Source organism: Psammomys obesus, unplaced genomic scaffold, assembly GCF_907164565.1.
Source record: "Psammomys obesus unplaced genomic scaffold, mPsaObe1.curated_primary_1811, whole genome shotgun sequence".
Taxonomy (NCBI): domain Eukaryota; kingdom Metazoa; phylum Chordata; class Mammalia; order Rodentia; family Muridae; genus Psammomys; species Psammomys obesus.
In genome coordinates this window covers 20,523,470-20,531,241 of record NW_026596134.1, presented here as the reverse complement: position 1 = coordinate 20,531,241, position 7,772 = coordinate 20,523,470, and the positions used below count along the sequence as shown (strand labels likewise).

Here is a 7,772-nt window from a genome sequence, read left to right as displayed (position 1 = left end):
CTTGGAAAAGTCAATACACATTGGTCAATTGGATTGAAATGAAAGAGCCACAGTGGGAAGGCTATAGTGTGTTATAACCTGCCCAGCCACTCATGTGAAGTCACAGCCCAAATGGTAGAAGATGGTCCATTAAACACCATGATGATAGCACCTCTTTCTTGCAAATCACTCAGATGAAACCTCCCAGGGGGATGCAGATGAGAACATTCTCACTGCCGAAAAACGGCCAAAGTATATCATGACACCCATCTTTATGATTACTTCCTCATGCAAGTAGTCATTCTGATACTGAACATTCATTGGGCCACTCTTTATAGTAGGTGTGTGACCTCTCGGAACTGCATTCTTAAGCTCAACTGCAGGGTGCTGGAGGGGAAACTGTCAAGTCAGTGGTATGCCTTAACAAGGAAGGTGAGAGGGTGTTCTCATCTGGGAACCTAGCAACCAAAGCAATGGGAGTCAAGGTAAGGTGAGACTTCAAGAAGTGATAGCTACCAGTATGGGCAAGATTAGAATGAACCACCCCAATAAGAATGCTAGGAATAGGGAAGTGGGTGTGTGGGTGTGGTTGACAAATTCTTCAGGCAGAAGAACAGTACATCTAGTCTCAGTGAGCCCCACTTTCCAGTGTTTATACATTGGCAAGCCACATACTAGCTGCACTGCCAAGCACTAAAATGAACAAGATAGTATTTCAGGTTTCAGTAACCTTGGGTCTTAACAAATCAGGTTATTTTCAAGCTTATAAGACAAAACATAATTTACATGCAGAATTTCTTGGAGGTCTGGTCAGCTGAGTTAATTCCTCTAGGCACTCTTTCCACCCCACAATTCTCCCCCTACCCCCTGAAAAGTGAGTTGTTAGGAGTTGTGTCAATCAAATAACCATTAGGAGATGATTTTTTTCTCTTTCAGTTCTTACACCATCGTGAGAAAAAGAAATAATTGAAATCATTCTGCCTTTATATATTGACTGAAAAGATGGTCAATTCAATTGTGAGCATAAGCCCCCCGAGCCCCTCACTGCATCAGCATTGATTTGTTCTGCCAGCACTATAGTCTAAGTTCCTGTAACTGTGAGCATACAAACTTCCTACTTAGTATTCTTGACTGACTTGTGTTATTTCGTTTTGGGTTGACAGTTCAGATCACCCTTATATGGTTGTTTTGGGACACCCTACTCCCTCTATGTTTGGTGTTCCCTCTAAACTTCAGAAAAAAATTGCAATATTCCTGAATGTCTTAACCTGAAAAAAAGTAGTCAAAATTTATAAATTTAATATTTGAAAGGTACATATGCCAAGGAAGAACGACCTTCTCCCCTCAGCCCCACCTCCAATCTCCCAGATACATCAAAGAACATAGAAGCCAGGGTAGACTGACTCAGGGAATTGGCTCCTGAATATTAAGTGATATTTTCACTCTTGTGGGCTAGAAATCAATGATCCATGGCTTAGAATCCTTTGGGTCCTCTAGATAATTCCTTATCTAGAATAATAAGAGATGATCTTGAAGGGAAGGAGTAGTCCCTCCTCTGGCTGGTGGAGCAGCTGACCTTGTTTTATCTCTTCTATTTCAAATTTCAGTATGATTTAGTTGTCCATTTGGGGCTCAAATGAAGCACAATTTGCCCTGAACTCTGGTGTCTTGCCTCATGGCCTAAGCTCTGGCTGCCAAGGCACCAGGGTAGATCATATTCTGGGCCTTCTGGCTTGTCCCTGTCAGAATCTGGTCATGTAATGAAGCACAGCCTCTGCTTTACTGGCATTTCCCAACATCTGCTCCATTTCACTTGCATTAACTCCACTGGCTTTTGACAGGTCACTCTCTAGATGAAACCACAGTTGAAACTGGAGTCTGATGAGACTCCACAGGGCTCTCTCTGGGAATGAGAGAAAAGCCAACAAACAAAGAACCCCTTGAGGGCAAGCAATTAGGGCAATGTTCCAGCCATCTTACTTCCTCTTTTCTGCTCATCTTGCCCTCTTCCCAAAAAGATGCCAGCTGAGCCACAGAACTCAGTAGGAGAGAAGAGACTTTAGAGACAGAGAGAAAAATCTGCCTCTCAGGGACCTGAATTCATGGCATACAGCTTCATGACTACAATTAAAAACTACAATCAGACTGCAAGACTAATTTTCCTTTGGAGTGTTGGACAAAGACTGCAGGCTTTCAGTGTTACTAGTTTATGAAATATCGAGTTATGTTATACCTCTACTTACAAACAGAGTTTGTGGCCTTCAGTGCAGAATCAGAAAGTCAAGTTGAGATTTCAGGTTGCGGTTCAACCACGAAAAGCCTTTCCTTTCACTGTATCCTGATTGTCAACTATGCTTCTAAACCTGGCTCATCTTAGCAGTTAAGATAACTAATCAAGGGCATCTTGGGGAAGACTTACACTATTTGAGGTTACAGTTATATTACTCCTTGGATTATACTCTAAAACCTCGAAACCCTACTATAGAGATACTTTCGCATTTATGTTTATTGCTGCTCTGTTTGCAAAGGCGAGAGTATGTGACCAGCGTAGACATTCATCAACAGAATAAAGGAAAATTAATACATTCCTGGTGAAATTATGCTCAGCTACGAAGAAAACTGAAGTGATGAAATTTGCAGGAAGATTGATGGATGTGGAAAGTGTTACACTAAGTGAGGCGATTCAAACACAGAAAGGCAAAAATTACATTTTCTCTCTCATATGTGGATTTAGCTTTAGTGCTTATATGTATGCAAATATGATGGTATGCAAGAGTAGGTACAGGCTGTGAAATTAGACAGGAGCTCAGGAGAAGATAAAAGGTGTTGAGATGGGATGTGGGGACAAAAGGACATATGCAGTATAAAAGCAGAAAGGAGACTACTGGGTGGGGTGGGAGTTGGGAGAGTCCTGGAAGAGAGACAACAAAATTAAATTTGGCTTAAAAATCAGCAATGAGCCACCCCAATTCTTTGTATGCTAATCTTTTATAAATAAGGTTGGTAGAAATGTATACTGTCTAGATGAAAGATGAATTTCTCACCCATTTTAGAAGCAAGTTATAAGGAGACTTCCTCCACAATTGTCATTTAATTTCCCATGATAGAAGCATACTTTGAAATATTTGTACCCAAAACATAAATGGTGATTCTCTTGTGACCAGGTTGGCCAGGGTTGGAGCTAAATTTGGAATTAGTACTCTCCTTGGGGTTATTGTTTTTTTAATCACTAGGGGTGGCTGTGTTGCTAAGTCAACCCAAGATTACAAGGGTTTCTAATCACCTCAGTGTGCACATGGGTCAGAGTAAGGCCCCATGGGGCAGCTGTCTCTTAACTGCAAGTCCTAATCGTGTTCCCCTGGGGCTCTGCCATGTCACAGTTTTCTGAACATCATTATCAAGCCCCGATTTTGACCTATGGCTGCAACAATAAACTTATGCTCCACTTTCCTATTATAACTTTCAAAATCAGGTCATGTTTTGTTTTGTTTTTCAGGTAAGATTTTTGATAATGTGATGTGGACCTCAGCCTTTGGTTTGATTCTGTTCATTTTTGGTTAAAATAAAAATTTCCTTAACCTTCACTTTTACAGATCTCTTGGAAACATGGCTCCTCTTTATGGGGAGAAAACTGCCAGCTTTCTTCCCTAGAACTTTCAAGGTAAACACTGGGAAGCCAGGGTTTGATGCCTACAAATTTCATTCTGTCCTTTGATCACAGGGTTATAAAATGTAAATGCCAGGAAGGGAAGAACAAAGATGAGACCCATCTCTTCTGTCAGCCTCCTCCCATCAGCAAATTTCCACTTCTCAACTGCCTAGAATATAAACATATGACATCAAACATATAATTTCTTCAAAAAAAAAACCACAATGATATTTCTTCCTCAGTGTCTTCTATTCATAATATCTAATATAATCGGATACGTTTTTAATTAATAAGCCCTGGGCACTTATTCATACCCTGATAATATCTCTGTTGAACGCCAGAAGAGTACAATAATTTAAACTCAGCTTAGAGGCCAAAGTTTTCAACAATACTTCATAGCAGTTTCTCAACCTTCAGGTCACAACCCTGTTGGTGGTTAAATGGCCCTTTCACAAGGGTCACTCATTAGATAGCTTAAATATCAGATATTTACATTACAATTTATAACCTTTATGAAGTATCGATGAAGTAATTCCATGGTTGGGGTCACCACAACATGAAGAACTGTATTAAAGAGTCACAGCATTAGAAGGGTTGAGAACCATTGCTTTACAGCCTTATCTTAATCCCTATACTACACAGCTGCCCTCAGTTTGTTTTGTTTTTAATTTGGGTTCTGTGGATCTGAACTTAGGTCCTCATGCTTATGTGGCAAACATTTTACCAAACTGAATCATCTCCCTAACCCCTTTTTACCTATTCTCATATGTTTGTTTTTTTTTTTTTAATCCTTTGTTTAGCATGCATGAAACATGAAGCATGGCCCCTCTTAATTTGCAAGTTAACACGAAGACTTCTCAAACAGAAAAAGGATGCTCTGACAGCAGGTACAGCCATGTCTCTCAAGCAGGCTTGAACAACAGTTTGTTTGTTTATTTGTTTATTACAATTTATTCACTTTGTATCTTGTCTGTACCTCCCTCCCTCATCTTCTCTCAGGCCACCCACCCTCCCACTTCTCCCCCTATGTTCCTTCCCTAGTTCTCTGATAGGGAAGGACCTCCTCCCCTTCTATCTGACCATAGCCTATCAGGTCTCATCAGGGCTGGCTGCATCATCTTTCTCTGTGGCCTGGCAAGGCTGCATCCCCCAGGGAGGCAGTGATCAAGGAGCCAGCCACTGAGTTCATGTCAGAGACAGACCCTGCTTCCCTTACTAGGAGAGCCACTTGGAAACAGAGCAGCTGGGCTTCCTCTGAGTAGGTGTTCTAGGTCCTCTCCGTGCATGGTCCTTTGTTTGCTTACTTCGGCAGCACATATACTAAAATTAGAAAGATACAGAGAAGATTAGCATGGCCTCTGTGCAAGGATGACAACCCTGTTCTTTTAAAAGAGCTCTCTTTCCTTGAAGAGGTCTAAAACCGGGGTGAAAATCTACGCAGAAGAAGACCGGCTACTGGAACCTCTGATGCTCCTGTCCTCATTCACACAGAATCACCATGAGAGCTGACTTAGATGTGTTCACTGTGTCACAGAATTTCCTATTTACAGTAGCTTCCCTTGCTGGTTCTGTATCTCCTCCCCCACCCCCCGTCTGTAGGAAAATGCGTAGAAGATGGCTTATGTTTTGTCTCCATCTCTTTGCTTGTAGTTTCCCTCCTGACTTTGTCATTAGCTCTACAGTGCACCCTGGCTTCAGTCCCATCTTTATAGAGTCTTCTTTTGCTAGAGGCAGTAGTGACCTCCATGTTGCCAAAGACAAGGAACACTTCCTGTCGTCTCTCTTTTAATCTGAGCAGAACAGTTTCAGTCCCTTCTCTCAACTCCTGGAACATTTTCCTTTTCTATTGACTTTTCTCCATTATTTTTCCCTCCTCCTTTCTCCCACTTTCCTATTTTCTGAACTTTTGAGTATTCCTCAGGGGATTGCCTTGAACTCTTCACCACTTTCTTGCCTTGCCTTGCCTTGCCTTGCCTTGCCTTGCCTGCCTGCCTGCCTACCTGCCTATCTGTCTGTCTGTCCTTCTTTCTTTGTATGTATGTGTTTGGGAAGGTACGTGTTTCTGAGAATGTTCATGTATGTATGTGTACAAATAAGTGCAGTATGTGTGTATGAGGGTTTGGAGGTCAGAAGTTGACATTGGGTATGTTGCTTAATCACTTTCTACTTTGTTTTTCAAGACATGGCCTCCTACTGAATCTAGCGTTCACCCGTTTAGATAGGTGGCCTGGTGAGTGAGCTCTAGGGATCCTTTTGTCTTTGCTGTAGAGAAGTGTGTGACTGTATTCAGTGTTCTATGTTCTGAGTTATGAACTTGGTTCCTCATGGTTTTATGGCAATCACTTTTTCAGAGACTGAACAATATCCCTAACCCTTCATTTAGCTTCATATATTTATCCTTAATTCTGCATGCTACACTTCATTTATATTTTTGGAACATACATATTTTTTCTAATCTCTTTAACCCAGCTGCCTACCTGACAGCTTGACTCGGAAGCCTTATAATCATCTCAAATTTCATATTCCCAAAAGAGAGCTATATTTCCTCATCAGTCTCCCTTTCTTATGACCATTTATAACATAATATCCACATTGCTGCAAAAGCTGGAGACCTCTTATTCCCTGATGGGGGAGCAGCCTTGCCAGGCCACAGAGGAGGACCATGTAGCCAGTCCTGATGAGAACTGATAAGCTAGGGTCAGATAGAAGAGGAGGAGGACCGACCACCCCTAACAGTGGACTTGGAGAGGGCATGGGAGGAGATGAGGAAGGGAAGGTAAGATTGGGAGGGGATGAAGAGGGAGGGGTTACAGCTGGGATACAAAGCGAATAAACTGTAATTAACATTAAAAAGTAAAAATTTAATTAAACTGGCCTAAAAAAAGATCTAGACACCTGCAAGGCTCTATACTCTATGGATCTATGATCTCTCTCGCTCTCTCTCTCCTCTGCATTTGTTTATCTTTCTGCCTGTCTGTCTGACTGTCTTTGTCTCTCTATCTCTGAGTATGTCTCCCCCCCACTCTCCCCCTCATTCATACTTCTCATTATCAAGGTAACAAGTAAATAACATCATAACTGCAATTATTTTCTCTGTGGAATATATGGTGGGTAGCAAAATGAGCTCTGAGAAGATATGAAATCTCAAACTGAAAATTATGTACACTGACTTATATAGTAACAAGTCCCCCAAAACTAAAAGGTTCTTCGCATATATAGAGTTTGTGATGATTAAACTAGTCTCAGTTATCCAGGAGGGCCCTACAAGTAACCACAGCATCCTTATAAAAAGAAGACAAGGGGACTTTAACTATACATGAGGAGGCAACACGTTCTTCACTGAAGGCAGATATTGTCATGGTACATGCCATAACCAAGGCATGCCAGCACCCACCACAAACTGGTAAATAATGGATTCCCCTCTAGAAACCCTTGGAGGTACACCTCTTAATTTTGAACAGTATTACTGATGTCAAATTTATGGCCTGCAAGAGAACAAATTTCTGTTGTTTAAGCCACCATCTTGGTGTTAATTTGTTAATTTATTTTGCCGGCCACCAGAAACTGATCCAAACTTTTGTTAATTTCTGTTTATATTAATAATTTATTTGCTTACCTGCGTTCTATTTCACAAGTACTGTGAGAGCAGAGGGAACATCTTTCTCTAATGTGTAGGATTATATTCCTAAGACTTTGCTGTTGCATCCAAATACATGTATTTTATTCCAGTAAAGTGATTCCTTTCTTTCAATAATCTGTCACTTTTAAAATAAATAGTTAAGGCATTTAAATTAAGAGAGGACCTAGACCCCCTGTTCAAAAGAAACTCATTGGCTGCTCGGTGTCCAAGTGGTTCCCTAATAAGGGGTACAGGGGCTGTCTCAGACATGAACTCACCTCCCCGTGGGGGGGGGTGCAGCTTTGCCAGGCCACAGAGAAAGACAATGCAGCCAGCCTTGATGAGTCCTGATAAGCTAGGGTCAGATAGAAGTGGAGGAGGTCCTCCTATCAGAGGACTAGGCAAAGGGCATAGGGAGAGAAGAAGGAGAGTCGGTGGGACTGGAAGGAGAAGAGGGAGGGGGCTGCAGAAGGGATACATAGTGAAATAAATAAATAAATAAACAAATAAATAAATAAATAAATA

General features: G+C 41.4%; 1 non-coding gene across 1 annotated transcript; it reads left to right on the top strand.

Moving 5' to 3' along the window:
* Positions 1-4,924: 4,924 nt before the first annotated feature.
* Positions 4,925-5,032, top strand: LOC129666221 (U6 spliceosomal RNA). Its single transcript, XR_008718511.1, has one exon. It is a non-coding gene; the product is annotated as a U6 spliceosomal RNA (small nuclear RNA).
* Positions 5,033-7,772: the final 2,740 nt, after the last annotated feature.